This window comes from Bos javanicus, chromosome 15 (genome assembly GCF_032452875.1).
Source record: "Bos javanicus breed banteng chromosome 15, ARS-OSU_banteng_1.0, whole genome shotgun sequence".
NCBI lineage: Eukaryota > Metazoa > Chordata > Mammalia > Artiodactyla > Bovidae > Bos > Bos javanicus.
In genome coordinates, this window is record NC_083882.1 from 25,042,465 (window position 1) to 25,060,935 (window position 18,471).

An 18,471-nucleotide genomic window follows, 5' to 3' on the forward strand; every position below is an offset into this window, starting at 1 on the left:
ACTCAGGCCAGGATCTCTGGGAAGGCTGCTCTGATCCGTAGCTATGGTTGCTGGGGCTTTATCTTAAGTCGGTGTTCACTTAATGCCCAGGACTGTGACACTGAAGAGTGTGCATAGACCTCACTAACAGGATGACCTTGACCTGGCCTAGCACTTCTAACCAAAATTGGACAAGGTGGTCTGTGTCTTTACTTGGCTGTGAGGAATGTTATATATTCTAATGCAAGAATAGATACGAAAACTCTAGGCTTGAGAAGATTCAGGGGAAGCAGATACTACTCTTAATGCCGTGGGTTTCTCCCACCAAGCTGGCCTGTTTATTCATCAGGTTAACTGAGCCCTACCGTTTAGTTTTCTTGAGACTCTGTAACTCCTACTGTTCATTTTAAATCTTCTGTCACATGAATGGCCAGCTTCCTAATTTAATCCTCTGTTCTGTATCTTAATTCTGTAACAGAATTCTCTGTTATTTCCTAATGGAGCATGTGTTAATTTTTAGTAAAATAATTGGCAGCCTGTGAGATAAGCAAATCTGGTTCGATGCAGGTCTGTATGAAGACATGATGGTTCAGTGATTAGTTCATTATTCATTAGTCTGCTTAAATATAAGAAATTTAAATTTGTAGTGCTGGTAACTGATTTCACAAGGGATTCCTGAAGCTAGGAAGTAATTTCTGTGAAATGAACTGCAGTGCAAATTATCTTAAATATAACCAGCCTTAAAAATGACCAGTGTGTGTGTTTAGCAGAGCTCGCCACCCCAGAGCTCCTGGGGCTCTTCATTTGGGGTTTCTTCTGTGTGTGCTATAATTATCCTACAAGCTGTATTCTTAGGATCATCCAGGTATGCTTCCCCTGCATTAAACTTGGGAGGTGAATGAATCAGTATGATGAAGATAGTCTCCAGTCAGTATTCCTTGAGTGCTCATGGTCATCTGGCCGTTGTACTGAATGTGTGGGCAAGAGAGACCCCCTTTTCTGGTGCAGCTTAGCTATAGGAGACAAGAATGGAGCTGGAGACCCCTGTGTTTTCTCATTTAAAAAACAATGTATCCCTTTATTAATAAACCAGCTGACAAGTTCATGGGGGAAATTGATAGTTTCCTGTGACACAACTGGTGTTCTTACATGTGTAAGCCTTAAAAAAAATGAGTAGCTAGTTACAGTGGTCAAGTGCAATTTTGCCATTAAGTACATTTGGACGTATTGATCGCCTTGTGATAGTGTATGAAAGTGCTAGGTACACTCAAATGCCTGTCTTGAAAAATTAATAAGTAGCAAGGAGAGTGGAAAATTGCTTGTTGCAAGGATAAGCTCTATGGAGCAGACTGATGTAAAAGCTATTATCGTTTGTATCTATTGATGAAGCAAAAGCTATTATGCTTTGTATCTGTTGACAGATGCTGTGTAGCTACTGTGAAAATTAATTGAGTTTTGTTCTAACAAAGTCTTTTTAATTTTATGTGGTTCTTTTTACCTTTTGACCCTCCCTTATGTGGTTCCTGATAAAACCATAGTGACCATGGTGATGTAAATGAAGAGTTCCTCCCTAGTTGAGTATTATCTATTGGGTAAAGACATACTTGGAATACACTAGGAGAAGAGACCTTAAATCAGCATACATACACACAGGGCCAACTATATAGAGTTGATTGATACGTTAGCCTGGTGGTGATTTTTTTCACTATATTTACACATACATGTGTGTTACACACACACTATATTTACACACATATGTGTATATATATATATGAAATCATTAAGTTATACACCTTAAATATCATTTCTATGTGTCAGCAATATCCAAGTTGTTAATATATATGTTAAAAAGTCTGCAGAAAAGAAGGGATTAAAAGTTTTCATTCCACTAGAATACAGGCAGATGCAACAGTTGCTTTTATAACTGACTTGCCAAGTTGAATGCTTAGGACCTGAAACTTAACTTGGTCTTCAGGATAATTTAATACGTTTAATTTTGCACCCGAGTTACAAAGGTGTTCACTGGTAGTCGATGGTGCAAAAAGAGTCGCACGTTACGGACAAGCACTAGAAAATGGGAAGGTTGGGGAGTGTGAAGCAAAAAAATATTCTTGTGCAGATGAAAACACACAGTTTGCAGAATCCTTGGTGGCGGGGAGCCCATATACATTGTAGATTTGGGTTACACAACATGAATGTACTTAATGCCATGGAACTGTGCACTTAAAAATGGCAAAAAATGGTACATTTTATGTATATTTAATGTATATTTTGTCCCCCAAAAGATGCAAAACTGACCATGACTCATTTTCAGAAAGGGAGCCAACTTGGAGGCACTGAATCTGGGACCCTCGATTGTGCCCTTGGGAGGAGTAACTTCCCTTTGTTTCCTTGATTTGGAAGAGCAGGAAGTGGGCAGTTCAGGGTGGTGTTTTCTGTTAGGTCAGCATTGGAGTGGTAGGAGGAATTGCTGGCTTTGTTTACAGACAAAGTAAATTTAACAAATTAATATCCTGGAGGAGCATCTAGCCGCTTCCTCTTTCTCCCCAAATTTAGCCACATGAGTTGGGTGGGGGAGAGGTTTCTGAATTCCAAGTGAAGTGTACTTGTTGGTTAATCTAGGTTAATGGCCAATCTAGGATGTCCTGGAACCCAATCCCATTTTGTTTTTGTGGAAAAACTTTTTCTGCTTTGCATTCCATCTCACCAGCTCACAATTCAAACTGAGCAATGGAATTCATCGCTAGAGACTGTGTCTCATTTTATAGTTTTACTTGTCTTGGTTGTGTTCTGTCCAAATCATTTTTCTTATACACACTCTCATTTTACCATCCTAGGGGCTCTAAAGTGCCCTGTTACATCCCTCTGCCTTCTTACTCTCTTACAGTCTTCTGTGAGATAGGTTGGCATGAGAGCCCAGTCATTTTTTTGTTCACAGTTAACAACTAGCAGAAAGGAATTTTATTATTATTTTTTTCAGAAAGCAATTTTAGAACTGAAAAATAGGACAGATGTAAGGAGCACTGAGGAAAATTCCTAGCCCTCCCTCGAGTGGGATAGGAGTAAACATTGCTCCTGTTGGAATGAGTTACGATAAATACAAGCTTCCAGAAATGTGGGGGTTGACTTTACATGTCCAGGGACAAACCTTGTCCTCAGATGACCAGTATTTGTTTTCACAGCTTCAGTTTTTACACATAGTGAAAACTTTCAGTTATTTGAATATTCTATAGAGATTGTCAGCTTTTATTTTGCCAAATAAGGACATTAAAAATACCATCTCTTTGCACCATCATTTCATAAAAGACATTTAAAAACATATAAAAAACTTAATTTCAGAATAAAGGACAGGCACTTAAATATATTTAGTTTTGTGAAAAATCCAATCATATACTTATTATTTTTTTTATTGTGCTTTCGATTGATTAAGGCTTCCCTGGTGGCTCAGAGGTTAAAGCGTCTGCCTGCAATGTGGGAGACCTGGGTTCGATCCCTGGGTCTGGGAGATCCCCTGGAGAAGGAAATGGCAACCCACTCCAGTATTCTTGCCTGGAGAATCCCATGGACGGAGGAGCCTGGTGGGCTACAGTCTACGGGGTTGCAAAGAGTTGGACACGACTGGAATGGGTTGCCATTTCCTTCTCCAGGGGATCTCCCAGACCCAGGGATCGAACCCAGGTCTCCCGCATTGCAGACAGACGCTTTAACCTCTGAGCCGCCAGGGAAGCCTTAATCAATCAAAAGCACACACACACACACACAAAAATAGTAAGTACATGATTGGATTTTTCACAAAGCTAAATATATTTAAGTGCCTGTCCTTTATTCTGAAATTAAGTTTTTTATATGTTTTTAAATGTCTTTTATGAAATGATGGTGCAAAGAGATGGTATTTTTATTGTCCTTATTTGGCAAAATAAAAGCTGACAGTCTCTATAGAATATTCAAATAACTGAAAGTTTTTACTATGTGTAAAAAATGAAGCTATGAAAACATACTTCATCCTGGGCCTGTGTCAGTGTTCAGGCTAGAGTTTGGGAATCACTGGTGTATGTAGGCCTGGGACTTTTAGCCAGAACACTCACCTGGAGGAGCAGAAGAGAGAGAAGTTACATTCTGTATAACCCAAATTGTTCTTTTTTGCAAGTTATTCAATGAAAAGACTTGGAAGCTACCCAAGCAGCTCACGGTGGTTTACTTGGGATAAAACTGTGGTGTGTTCATGATCAGAGCATCAAAGGGAGACGCTTCGTTCTGTGTTTTACACTGATGTTGGCCTTGGATAGCCTTTCCAAGTAATTCTAGGAATGCTGCGAATTCCTTGGTTATTTGAAACTTTTGTTTTTCCAGTTTTGACGTTTTGAAATTGTTTTTGTGTGACCCTTAGCTGTAAAGTCTTTGATGTTTGAACACCGGTTTCCTGAGGATGGGTGGGCAGTGGGAAGGCATCAGGTATGAATTTGAAAGTTATGTGAGTTTCAGATACAGAAACTCTGGAAAATTTTCAAGTGACTTCATTTGAATTAAGTCCTAAAGCTAGTTTAGGTTTGAAGAATATATAATAGGTAAGCGTTTCTGGAGGTGAACACTGGTTTTTGAGAAAAACATGACAAATACTTTTAAACACTGAGTTCCTGAAAGGCCCGTGGGAATGGAGTATTACAGCCCCTTGATAAAACAGTTCTAAAATTATATGGAGGGGATGGTCATTGCCTTGGGAATTTCTTCTCTGAAAACAAAGTACTTAAATGGGATGGCATATGTCCAGATATCTGGAGAAATTAGGTACTGTTTAGTTAATCTTGAGAAAATAACAATTTTATGAATAAGGTTTTATTTTTTACTTATTATTTCAGCACATACTTATTGGAGGTTCTGATTTGTGCTGTGTATTGTTTTAAAAATTGAGGGTCTAGTCAGGACTTGGACATAACCCTGCCCTCATAGAGTTTATGTTCTAGAGAGCAAGACAGATAATACATGAGAAAAAGATTATTGTGCTATTAAATGAGAAGGTGCTGAGGTGAAGACAAATGGCGGTGGGGTTGGGGAAGAGAAAGGACTACTTTAAGTAGAATGGCTAGTGCAGTTTGCCTTTTTCTGGTAGCATTTTCGTCTAGTCCAGAAAGAGAGGCAGGAGGCTGTAGGAGGCACACAAGACTATGGCCTTGAGGTAGCAGAGAACTTGGTGGATCAATGGAGCTTAGAGGGCTAAGGGAGAAGGGGCATTCTAGGCTTTTCTTAACAGGGCTCTGCAAGTGCTGAGTGAATGAATAAGATTTTTTTTTTTTTTTTTTGAGTATAAGATTTTTACAGCACATCCTTACTGTAGATTAAAAGAGGGTGATCATGAGTGAGAGGTGGGTGTCACTGGAAATGATGGTCAGCTGATCAACTCACAGGGTCTGGAGCAGGATCTCAGTTGGGCGCCCAAGTTTTAGGGTCCATGTTCTTGGCCCAGAGACTTGATGTCATCAGTAGTCAGCAGTAAACCAGGGCCTTAAGGAGGAACTTACTCCCAGCAAACACACACGGGATGGATGCTGATCCATTTACATGCGGTTTCCTTTTCTAGTGGCTAAAATACCATGTTAATGTGTGCTGTATCGGGCAGCCCTTTTTCCAGCATCGAGGCACTGGAAAAATAAGTATGTAAGCAAAAGCCTACTGAGTAAATTTAGAATAGGCTCAAGAAAGTCTCAAGGCATGTTCTGCATGGGTTCAGCTGAGGCTTGATAAAGCAGTACCTTTGCTTCACAATGAAGAACACTTTTTAGAATAAGACTGAATTTACGTTTAATTTGGGAGTCACTGGTTGCTTTTTCTAGGCTTCCTTTCTCATCATCTTTTGCACAGTCTTTCTTTTTTGTTTCGTCTATATTTTTTTTTTGTTTTATATGACAGTTTTTTTTTTTCTGATTATACAATAACAAGTGAATACTGTAGAAAGTAGCCACACTGTAAAGAGAAGACCACTGTTAGTATAGTGAGGCCTGTCCTTTTCCTTTGTATTTATTAATATATGTAGCAGGCCACTCAGTGAGGCAAACTTTAAAATGTCTGTCTCCTGCCATAAATATTTAAAGTTGGTAGCAGATTGTGTCAGAGGTGATAGCAAATCCTCTTGGAACAGACTTCTGCTTTAGGAAGCTTCCTGTGTAGCTTAGTTGGTAAAGTGTCTGCCTGCAATGCAGGAGACCTGGGTTCAATTTCTGGGTCGGGAAGTTCCCCTGGAGAAGGAAATGGCAACCCGCCCCAGTATTCCTGCCTGGAGAATTCCATGGAGAGGAGCCTGGCGGGCTACAGTTCATGGGCTTGCAAGGGTCGGACACGATTTAGCACTCTCTTTCTTTCTGCTTTAGTAAGATCATCAAAATGCCTCTTTGGTTGTATAGTTATAATATTCTTGTATTTTTTAATAATGTGGGTAAAGCAGTCAGAATGCAAGTAAGTCAACTGGAGATACAAAGTGATTAACATTTAATAATGTAAATGGTTCTCATTGAGAGAGGGTACATCTCAGCAGGAATTTATTTTAATTGTTTATAGAAAATTTAAGACATATGTCCAAGTTAAAAGACCAGTATAGTGAACCCCCATAGACTTTGATGCAGCTTGAACAGGTCACTCTGCTGTTATGTCATCTGCACCCCGTCTGGTCTCTTCCCTCACAGATTATTCCGTAGCAGTCCCCAAACAGCATGTCATTTCTTCTGTAAATATTTCGATACATAGCTCAGTAAGGACTCTTAAAAAATCAAAACAGTAATCATGATATTGCTATACCTAAAATTTTAACTTAGGTGATTTCCTAGTATCGTATAGAGACTTAGGTTTGATTTTTTTTTTTTACTCTTTTTCTTTCCATGTTCAAAATTCTTTGAAGCTAGTTGCTAAGTGCAGCCCACATTCCAGGAGGAAGAAGATTAACCTCTGCCTTCTGGAGAAAGGGGGAGGAATTCAGAGAGTTATAAGTCAAATCATTTTTTTGTTTTACCCCGGTAGTCTCCTTGGGCCTGAAGGTGAAGATGGTAGAAAGGATTCAGAACTGGACAGATATTCCAGGAGACTATGAAGGAAAAAAAATATGGCCAAAGGGAGCTCCCTGGGCTGATGAACTGTAGGAGCTGTGATGACGAGTTTATAATTTTAGGTTTTCTTTTTGTGTGTTATAATTTATACTTGCAGTGAAATCTGTTAAATCCCTATCTGTGTAGCATCAGCATTAGTTAGCTGAGAGAAGTGAGAAGGTTAAGCTGTAGCAGTAAGCTGGCCATTGGTTCTCAAAGAGCAGCTACAGAGCGGTAGTCACCAGTGAAATGTGACAAGTCACAGCAGCCAGGGCATAGAAGCCTCTCATGGGAACCCTCAAACATTCAGGAGGACTTCAATTTCCTGTCATAGAAGAAGATGCTCGAATTCCTTTCTTTAGTTTTTTTTTTTTTTTTTTTAGGCCATGCTGGCCAGCCTGCGGGATCTTAGTTTCCCAAACCAGGGATCAAACCCATGTTCCCTGCATTGGGAGCGCAGAGTCTTAACCACTGGATGGCCAGGGAAGTCCCTCCTTTCTTTAAATCTTAAAGAAAATGTGACCCCAGAAGGCTGGAGTTCTGGGGTTACTCGTGATACATCCATGTTTTCATAAAGCAAGATGGATATAACATGAGGAATTGATTGGGGAGTACAGTGTGAGAGTCTTACTACATGAACCTCTATTTGTTGTAAAGTGGTGGTGTTTTGGATATAACATGGAGCCTAACAGGAAAATAGCTGTAGTAATTCATAGGAACACATTACTCTTTATTTGAATGACTGGCCACTTAGGTTTTTTAAATTAAATTTAGTTCTTTTTATCCTTTTTTTTATATGAAAACAGGTATTTATTATAGAACCATGTCTAAAAATTAAGGCTTAAACAACAACAAAAAACATAATTCCACACATTGACATTGACTTTGTAGCATGAAAATACTTAGCCTGAAGAGGCAAGTTTGTTCTTGATGAATTAACATATAATAAATTCTCATGACATGATTCCAAAATATATGTATGAACTGACTTGACATGTTTATAAACATAAGGGCAACTTAAACACTGGTATTAGTTTTCACGAATTCAATTTAAGGTCAGTGACTGGAGAGTTATATTAAAAAAAAAATCTGAGATGAAATATTCTTTAGGAAGCTACCACATACCTATGTACATTTTGAAGACCAAGGGTTTAAAGTCCACTCTTGATGAACACCATTAAGCAAAGGATGTATAACATCCATCACATGTCTGTTCCAAAAACAGCATGTTTCCAAAAGTATACATTTCTTTACAAATAAACATCACGCCACTAATAACTATAGAGGAACCTGCAGAGTTGAGTTCCAAAATATGCTCTCATCCCTGAGCCATATCTTAAGGCCTCCACTTTAATCTTGGGGCTTTAAGAACATCTTCTTTGCTTTAATTGGTTTTATGTCTCCATTTTCATCTTCTTCGTAAATGGCAAGGTCTCTTTTCTTAGCAAACTTTTTCCCAATTGTCCCCACCAAGGTCTCATATCTTCTAGCCATTTCTTCATCTGACACATCGGGCTCCACTGTTTGCTCTTTAACTTCTTCTGCTTTGTTCTTGGTGTTCATCTGAAGCATTAATTTCTCAACCTCAGGATTAAATCCTCTGAATGACGTTCTTCCATAGAGAAGATCTTCACACAACAAGAAACTCTGCTCTTCTATAATGAAACTCTCTTTCTCTTTCAGCTCAGGCAAATCCAAGTACTAGTGCTCTTCACTAATGATTTTCTTTTCTTCCTCTTCTAGTTGTTTCTTGGTTTCCGAGTCCAGTCCCCTTTGCATGAACTTCACGCGCGGCAAGTTCTTGGACAACTTAGTTTTGCGCTCGGCTGCCATACTGACTCCCACTGGGCGCCGCGGTCCTCTTTTTATCCTTTTGTTTATTCTAGTGGCAGTGTTTACTCTTACCAAGTGGCAGAGTTACCAAAATTGCTAGTTCGAGACCAATAGTAATGAATTTTTAAAAGGTTATAAGTATATACATTTAAAGGTTTATCAGATCTGTTTTTTTCCCCTCAGATTTATAAAATTTTTTTTTTACTTTCTTTTTTGGGTCCCACATTTACTGAATTGAATTAAATTCCATCCGTTCCAGTCACTGAATTCTACCTTTCAGTTAATTCACACCGCACATTATTATTGGTCTATGCAAAAGCCCTCTTGTTTTGTATATTAATTTCCCTATTTCTACTTCCATTTATATTCTCTCATCTATGTTTTGTTGGCTCTGTGTTTCTCCATTCTACCTTTTTTTCCCTTAATGCACATGATATTGTATGAATGTGTTTAATTCGTGGTATTATGATGCAGCGCTCATTTTTTTTTAAAGCCATACTGTTTATGAGGCTGTGTGTGTGTGTGTGCGCGTGTGTGCGCGTGTGTGCACGTGCTAAGTCCCTGTGTCTGACTCTGTGTGACCCTGTGGACTGTAGCCTGCCAGGCTCCTCTGTCCATGGGGATTCTCCAGGCAAGAGTACTGGAGTGGGTTGCCCTCCTCCAGGAGATCTTCCCAAACCAGGGATCAAACCCCTGTCTCTTACATCTCCTGCATTGGCAGGAAGGTTCTTTACCACTAGTGCCATTTGGGAAGCTCTTTATGAGGCTATAATAATCTCACTTTTTAAAGTATTTCTTTATATGCTCATTTTTCATTTTCCTTATTGGTACCACAACCAATACTGCCATGAATATCTTGGTATGTGTGTCTGGGCAGGGGTTTCTCTGCGGTATAGAGCCAGGAGTAGGAGTTCAGGGTTATTGGATATCCTGGTACTTAATTTCTCTAAGCACTGGTGGTATTTTCTCCATAATGACTGCAGCAGTTTTAATTGTAACCAGAAATACAGAGTGACCATTTCCCTAGGCCTTTGTCAATAATTTGAATTGCATGGATTTATAATTTTGCCATTTTTATGTGTATAAAATAGTATTTCCTTATTTAATTTGTGTTCTTTTGAATATGAGTGGGTTTGAGTATGTCTTCATGTGTATGTATTGCTGTCTGGCTTCTTCTTTTGTAAATTGCCTATTTATATCTGTTGTCTACTTTCCAGTGGGATTTTTTTTTTATCCCAATGATTTTCATTTCAGTTATTTACTCCCAATCTGTTACCCACCTGCTGACTTTGTGGTGACTTTCTTTAAATGGAGACCTTTGATTTTATTATTGTAACATCTGTCACTTTTCCTGGTTTGTTCTTTGAGAATATTGTGTAAGAAATTGTTCTCTACATCAAGAAGATGAAGACGTTCTCCTATATAACCTTTTATTAGCTTTGTATTTTAGTTTTTCTTTTTACATTTTGGTTTTTAGTATTATTACATCTGGAGTCCACATCTGGAGATTATGTGAGGTAAGGATCCAACTTTATTTTTTCCATAGAGTGTACAAATTTTCCGTCACTGTACGCTAAATAATTTATCCTTTTCCACCGACTTATGCAAGATACCACCTCTGTCACACACCAAGTTTCATAAACAGATGAGTTTGTTTCTGGGCTTTTAACTTTATTACACTGGTCTTTGTCTATCCTATAGATAGATGCTTATTCTTTCTTTTTCCTGTCTAATTACATTGGCTAGAATATCCTATACTATGTTGAACAGTATCTGTGGTGATACATTTTTAACTTGTTATTGGCCTGAAAAGGAAGCATCAAATTTTTTTCATTAATTACGATGTTTGCTATAGGGCATTAATCCATAGCCTTCAAAAAGTTATGTAAGTTCTGTTTTATCCTCGCTTTATTTTTTGTTTTTACAAAGAAATTATAATTGAATGTTGAACTTTATCAAATGTCTTTCCCATGTGTTTTGAGATGTATTTTCTTGTTGTCAGTCACTAAGTTGTGTCCAACTTTTTGCAACCCCATGGACTGCAGCATGCCAGGCTTCCCTGTCCTTCACTGTCTCCTGGAGTTTGTTCAAATTCACATCTACTGAGTTGGTAACACTATCTAGCCATCTCATCCTCTGCTGCCCTCTTCTCCTTTTGCCTTCAATCTTTCCTAGCATCAAGGTCTTTTCCAATGAATTGGCAGTTCGCATCAGGTGGCCAAGGTATTGGAGCTTCAGCTTCAGCATCAGTCCCTCCAGAGAATATTGAAGGTTGATTTCCTTTTGGATTGACTGGTTTGATCTCCTTGCAGTTCAAGGGACTCTCAAGAGTCTTCTCCAGCACCACAATTCAAAAGCATCAATTCTTCAGTGCTGAGCCTTCTTTATGGTTCTTCTTTACTCCATTGCTGTGGTGAAATAAATTTATAGATCTTCTGGTATTAAATTATCTTTGCATTTCTAGAATAATCTCTTGATAAAGTACTTAATAAAAGTATTAGGGTTCTTTTTTTCAAACTCTCAGTTGGTGTCTATTCGCTGATATTTAGGGAGTTGGTGTCTCTGTCCATTCATGAAATTGACCTGTAATTTTCTTTTAAATATTGTCCTTGTCAGTTTTTAAAATTTGAATTGAAGGATGATTGCTTTAACAGTGTGTAAGTTTCTACTGTACAAGAGCATGAACCAGCTGTAGTGAAGTGAAGTGAAGTCGCTCAGTCGTGTCTGATTCTTTGCAACCCCATGGACTGTGGCCTACCAGGCTCCTCTGTCCATGGGATTTTCCAGGCAATAGTACTGGAATGGATTGCCATTTCCTTTTCCAGGGGACCTTCCCGACCCAGGGATCAAACCCGGGTCTCTCGCATTGTAGACAGACGCTTTACCGTCTGAGCCACCAGGGAAGTCCGAATCAGCTGTAAGTATACAATATCCCCTCCCTGTTGAACCTCCCTCCCATCCCTACATCCTACGCATCTAGGTCATCACAGAGCACCCAGCTGAGCTCCCTGTGTTATCACAGTTTCCCACTAGCTATCTGTTTTACACATTGTAGTGTATATATGTATATATATCAATGCTGCTCTCTCAGTTCATCCCATCTTCTCCTTTCCCAACTGTGTCCACAAGTTTGTTCTCTATATCTCTGTCTCTATTTCTGCCCCGCAAATAGGTTCCTTCAGTACCATTTTTCTAGTTCTGTATATATGCATTAATGTACCATGCTTGTTCTTCTCTTTCTGACTTACTTCACTCTGTTTGGCAGACTCTAGGTTCATCTACATCACTACAAATGACCCAATTTTATTCCTTTTTATGGCTGAATAGTATTCCATCGTGGGCTTCCCTGGTGGCTTGGTAAAAAATCTGCCTACCAGTGAGGAGCCTCAGGTTTGAAAGAGCTCCTGGAGAGGGAGATGGCAGTCCACTCCCGTATTATTGCCAGGGAAATTCCATGGACAGAGGAATCTGGAGGGCTACAGTCCATGGGTCACAAAGAATCAGACATGACTTAACAGCTAAACAACAGCAATATTCCATTGTATATATGCATCACAACTTCTTTATCCATTTGTCTGTCAATGGCCATCTAGGTTGCTTCCATGTCCTGGCTATTAAATATAGTGCAGCAGTGAACACTGCTGTACATGTGTCTTTTTAAATTATGGTTTTCTCAAGTTTTTCTTTTTTTTTTTAAGGTTATACTCCCCTGAAAAATGAACTGAACATCTCTCACAGTTTTTCTAATTTTTATTTATCCATTCATATACTACAGGACATCTTGATTGCTTTCAAAATATCATTCTTAATATTAGCTGATAGTTCAAAAATTCCCATTGAGAATGGGATCTTGTCAAGAATGTTTACCACCAATTCTATTGATCATCATACTTGAGCTTGCCAACATCGTAAAGTCAGTAAAAAAATAAAAACGTTAGGGTTCGGAGGCAAGTAATAAAACTGATTATCCATAGATAACTTGAATGTCTATATGGATGACTCAAAAGAAAGTACAAATCATTTTTAGAATAAGAATTTAGCAAGTCGGCTAGATATAAAAAACCATTTATAAAACCCATGTTGCATTTTTATATACCAGCAAACATCAGTTAGAAAATGAAAATTTAAGAACATGCCATTTACAACAGCATAGAAAAATACAAAACACATAGGAATATATTTAACAAAAGCTTCGTAAGCCCCTAATGGAGAAAAATGATAAAACTATGTTGAAAGAAATTAAAGGATCCTTAAGTGAAGAGAGATACACAAGAGAGACTAAGGATTATGTGAATGTCAGTTTCCCCCAATTTTATTTATCGAGTTGGTATAATTCTAATAAAAATAAAATCCCAACCTTTTTATTTTGTAGGCCTTTGATAAAATGATTCTTAAATATATATTGAGATTCAGAGGCCCTAAGTAGGAAATGGCAACCCCCACCAGTGTTCTTGCCTGGAGAATTCCATGGATGGAGGAGGCTGGTGGGCTACTGTCCATGGGGCTGCAAAGAGCTGGACATGACTGAGCGATTGAGCAAAGGCCTAACTATGGTCCACTCTTTGTGTGTGTCTTTTGGCTGTGCTGGGTCTTCATTGCTGTGAAGGTTTTTCTCTAGTTGTGCTGAGTGGGGACTGCTCTCTAGTTGCAGTGTGAGGGCACCTCAGTGCAGTGGCTTCTCTTGTTGCGGAGCACGGGCTGAAGGTTGCATGGGCTCAGGAGTTGTGACTCCCTGGCTCTAGAGCACAGGCTCAGTAGTTGTGGCACATAGGCTTAGTTGCTCCTCGGCTTGTGGGATCTTCTGGATCAGTGATAAACCTGTGTCTCCTGCAATGGCAGGCGGATTCTTTATGACTGAGACACCAGGGAAGCCCTTGGTCCACTCTTGAAGAATGATAAGTTTGGGGAAATAGTCTTCATAGATATAATGACTGGTAAAGCTGTTGAATTTAGGTGATGGTATTGTTGCAGGGATAGACAAATAGACCAACAGAGCAAAATAGAGAATCCAGAAACAAAACCACATGACTCTCCATATATAACAAGTTGGTTTTCAAATCAGTGGAGAAAGGATAGTTTTTTCCTTCAATAAATATTAATTGGATGCAAGCTACGTGAGTGCTAAGTCACTTCAGTTGTGTCCGACTGTTTGTGGCCCCAGGGGCTGTAGCCCACCAGGCTCCTCTGTCCATGGGATTCTCCAGGCAAGAATACTGGAGTGGGTTGCCATGCCCTCCTCCAGTGGATTTTCCAGACCCAGGGATTGAACCCGTTTCTCTTATGTCTCCTGCACTAGCGCCACCCAGATAATTAGGAAGCCCAGATAATTAGGTGCCCATATTTTAACAAATGGACTAGGACTCCTACTTTACACCATACACAGATAAATTCCAGAGAAAATATCTTTGTATTATCCACAATGGGAAGAATTTCCTAAAATAGACCACCGTCAAACATACATGCTAAAAGCAAAATAAAGCATAGTCACATGTGTTTGTATGCAGAAATATGCATACAGATAGGGTAAAAGAAAAGATTGTTAAAATGAGTTTCTTTTCTCGAAAGCTACCATAAAAACTTAAAGGCACAAGTCATAAACTGGTTAAAGACAATTGCAAAACATATAATTGACAAAAACTGATATCCAGTGTATATAGAGAGAATGCCTGCCAAATAACCAAAAGTGAAAGAACCTAGCAGAAAATGGAGAAAAACATGAGAAGAGGTACTTGGTGAAAGAGGAAATCTGAATGTCAGTAAACATGATAATATGTTCAACTTCATTATTATTTAGCAAATTTAAAGCACAATAAAAACATTCCTATGAGATTGGCAGTATTATAAAGTCTGATTATACCTGGAATTAAGAATGTGGTGCAGGGCTTGCTTTCCTGGTGGTCTAGGGTTGAGAATCTACCTGCCAATGCAGGAAACATGGGTTCCGTCCCTGATCCTGGAAGACCCCACATGCCTCGGAGCAACGAAGCCTGTGCACTGCAACTACTGAGCCAGTGCTGTAGAGCCCGCGAGCCGCCAGCTCCTGAAGCCCAGGAGCCTAGAGCCTGTGCACCGCAATGAAGAGTAGCACCCGCTCCTTGTAACTAGAGAAAGCCCATGCACAGCAGTTGAAGATCCAGCACCACCAAAAAAAATAAAATAAAAAGTGATGCAGCTATAGGATATACAGAAATAGAAATATAATATGTACATGAAACATGTTAAAAACCAATGTTACCCCAATAAAAATGTATTTTTAAAAACAATTCATTGTATTTTTTTTTTTGGCCACAATGCAGGGCATGTGAAACTTTCCAGATCAGGGATCAAACCCATGCCCAGTGCAAAGGAGGCGTGGAATCTTAACCACTGGACCACCAAGGAGGTCCCAAGAATTCATTTTAAATAAATAAAACAGGGGGCAAAAGGGAATATGGTGTGATAGGAACTTCTCAAGCACTACTGGTGAGAATGTAAATTGGCTCATCTACTTTGCAGAGTAATTCGGCATTACTTAGTAAACTCAAATATGTGCAAATTCTAGAATCCACTGGTTCTGGATATTTAACCTGGAGAAAATTTTGCACATGTGCCCCAGAAGACAAGTATAAGTGTGTTCATGAAAATGATCCAAGCATTTCTCATCAGTAGAATGTATAATTGTGTGTTTAGATGATATTGCAGTGAAAACATATATAGCTACGTGCCGCAATATGGATGAACTGGAAGAGAGTGATGAGCAAAATAATCAGGCCACAAAAGAATACATGCAATTTGATTCTGTTTAGGTAAAGTTAAAGGAGCAGCCAAAAGTAAGCAGTATAATGTATACATATGTGGAACAACTATGAAGTCAGAATCAAGAGAGCGGGCCCCTTTCATGGGCTTGGGGGGAGGGGATGTGATTGGAAGAGGGGCACACAGGAAGCTTCTAAGGTTTTGGGAAAATATTCTTTCACAAGGTGTGTTTTATGCCCAGGTGTTTGCTTCCTAAAAATGAATATTCTCTGAAAAATATATGTTTTATTTTCACTGGTATATATTTTATAGTATAATAAAAATATAATTAGAAAGTTAAATAGAAAAACTTTAACAAATGCATGGCATATAAAAATTTTCAACATTATTATTTTATTATTAATATCAAAATGTTTCCTTCTAAATATAGCTGTAGCTGCATCTCACAAATTTTTCACGTAGTGCTTTTATCTAGCTTAAAGTCTTTTTAAAATTCCCTAATGATATTCTCTTTAAAATGAAAGTTATTTAGTAGACCATAGTTTCTGGGCACATGGGATTGTTCAGTCTGTCTCTCTGTTTTATAATAGTGCTACATTATAGAAAACAGTCTATGAAGGTAATCTTTTTGACATTTGTTGAATACATTTATTTGTAGCTTGAAATAACAAATTGTACTTAGGTGAATAAAAATACCTTTTGAAATTTCATGCAGTGAAAATAATTTTAGTATTGGCAGTTTTTAAACTCTCTGCTCCATTCCAGCCTTTTCCCATTATAGCCTTGATTTTAATCTCTAGTTTTGTTACACTGAGGTTTCTTAGTACTGTGGCCATGTACATAATAGACTATGATTTTTTGTGTTTTAATGTATTGTTTAGTGTCAATTTAGACCCAGGGATGGGGGAGGCTGGTGGGCTGCCGTCTATGGGGTCACATAGAGTCGACACGACTGAAATGACTTAGCAGCAGCAGCAGCAGCAGCAATGTATGGGAGGGCCCATTTCTTTGTCCCTTGGTCAGTAGTACTGGATTATATCATTCAAAAATAATTTTTGGCAATTTGAAACATATATCTTTCACATATTTTATTCTGAATATATCATTCACATATTTTATTCTGTATCTTTCACTTGTATTTTAGTCTTTATAATTAATCTTCAACTTTTTTGAATATCCACACATTGTCCAGTTGTCCTTTTGTGTGAGTTGCTTGTGTAATTTTGTAGAAGCAATTTAAAAAATTTTAAAACCTGTTTACATATTTAGGATGATATTATCTCTTGTTGGAATCCTCCCCACCCCATTTGGTATTTGCTTTTTAGTACCCATTTGTTCTTTTTTCCTTTCTTCCTCTTCATTAGGAAAAAAAATTCCCCAGAGTTTTCATCTTATTTAATGTAGAGCAGTTTAGTCTTCTTTTATTACAGGGAGAAGATGATCATTTGGCAGAGATAATGTAGCCCAGATTGCAGAACTGAATTGAAGGTTAAATAATGTGACCACTGATCCTCTCCAATTCCATAAGTCAACGAATATCATACCTATTCAGACAGCTTCTATGTGATAGAAAGCTGAAATATAATCTTCCTTATGATACAATAGTGAGTTCAGATTTAAGCATGTCTAGAAAATATGACCTCACTCCTTGACAAAATTTTATCATAAGTGACTTCATAAATACACCGTGCAGACTTTATCAAACAGCTCCAGGGAAAACATCTCTTCTGTCTACAGTGAAAGGATAATGCTGACATTTGGCAAAGGTCAGAGCTTCATAAATTTAACTTATTAATACATCTGTGAACTGCTAGTATGTTTATATTGTGGTGGTAAAGAATATTGCAGGATTTTTTAAAAACATGTTTAATTCCTACCAAGAGTTTCTAAACATTTTTTTTTAACTAAAATCCAATATGTTCCACATTTTTGATAAGGTAAATCTTTTCTCTTTGGAAAACAAAAAAGAGAGAGTGTGTGTGAGTGTGTGTGTTTAAGGAGATATATGTGGGATTAGAGGTCTAGGAAATACATAAGCCTCAGCACAGGTTTTCCCACATCCCCAAAATTGACTTAAGATGACCTCAAAATTGACTTAAGATGACCCCAAAATAGGACAAATCCAAGAGAACCCTTAAAGTAGGGAAGATAGACATCCATGTGCCCCAATACTAGAGAACATCTACTGTAGTACAGGAGGCACTTTGTTGAAAGAAAACATTAGAACTGGCCAGCGAGATTGCTTTAAAAAAAAAAAATTTATTTGACTGCACCTGGTCTTAGATGTGGCGTGCAGGATCTTAAGTTGCAGCACGTGAACAGTTAGTTGTGGCACGTGGGATCTAGTTCCCTGATCAGGAATCGAACCTGGGCCCCCTGCACTGGAGTGAGGAGTCTAAGCCACTGGACCACCAGGGAAGTCCCTTCAATATTGCTTTTTAAAAAGTCATCACTATCACATGAAATGAAGAAGGGAGATTGTGGAAGGACCTCACTGATAGCCCTCACGTAGAGGGGTGAGAGCTAGAGGTGAGGGCTGTGGGACAACTAGTAAACGCTGTGTTATGAATCAGCAGCATCTAAAGCAGTTGAACCAAGGGGCCCCAGGATAAACATGACACGTCAAGTAGTATGTGGGCAATGATACAGCTGAGCTTTTCCATAGTGTAGTGGCCTGTGTCTAAAGAGGGGGGCCACTGCTAAAGCCTCAGAACAGTTATTGAAGAAGTACTTGTGTGTGTGTGTGTGTGTGTGTGTGTGTGTGTGTGTGAGTGCATATGTGCGTGCTCAGTTGTGTCTGGCTCTTTGTGACCCCATGGATTGTAGCCCAACAGGCTCCTCTGTTCATGGAATT

The 18,471-nt window shown here is 38.6% G+C and overlaps 1 pseudogene; it reads right to left on the reverse strand.

Moving 5' to 3' along the window:
* Positions 1 to 7,835: 7,835 nt before the first annotated feature.
* On the reverse strand, positions 7,836 to 8,927 carry LOC133261764 (M-phase phosphoprotein 6-like; annotated as a pseudogene).
* Positions 8,928 to 18,471: the final 9,544 nt, after the last annotated feature.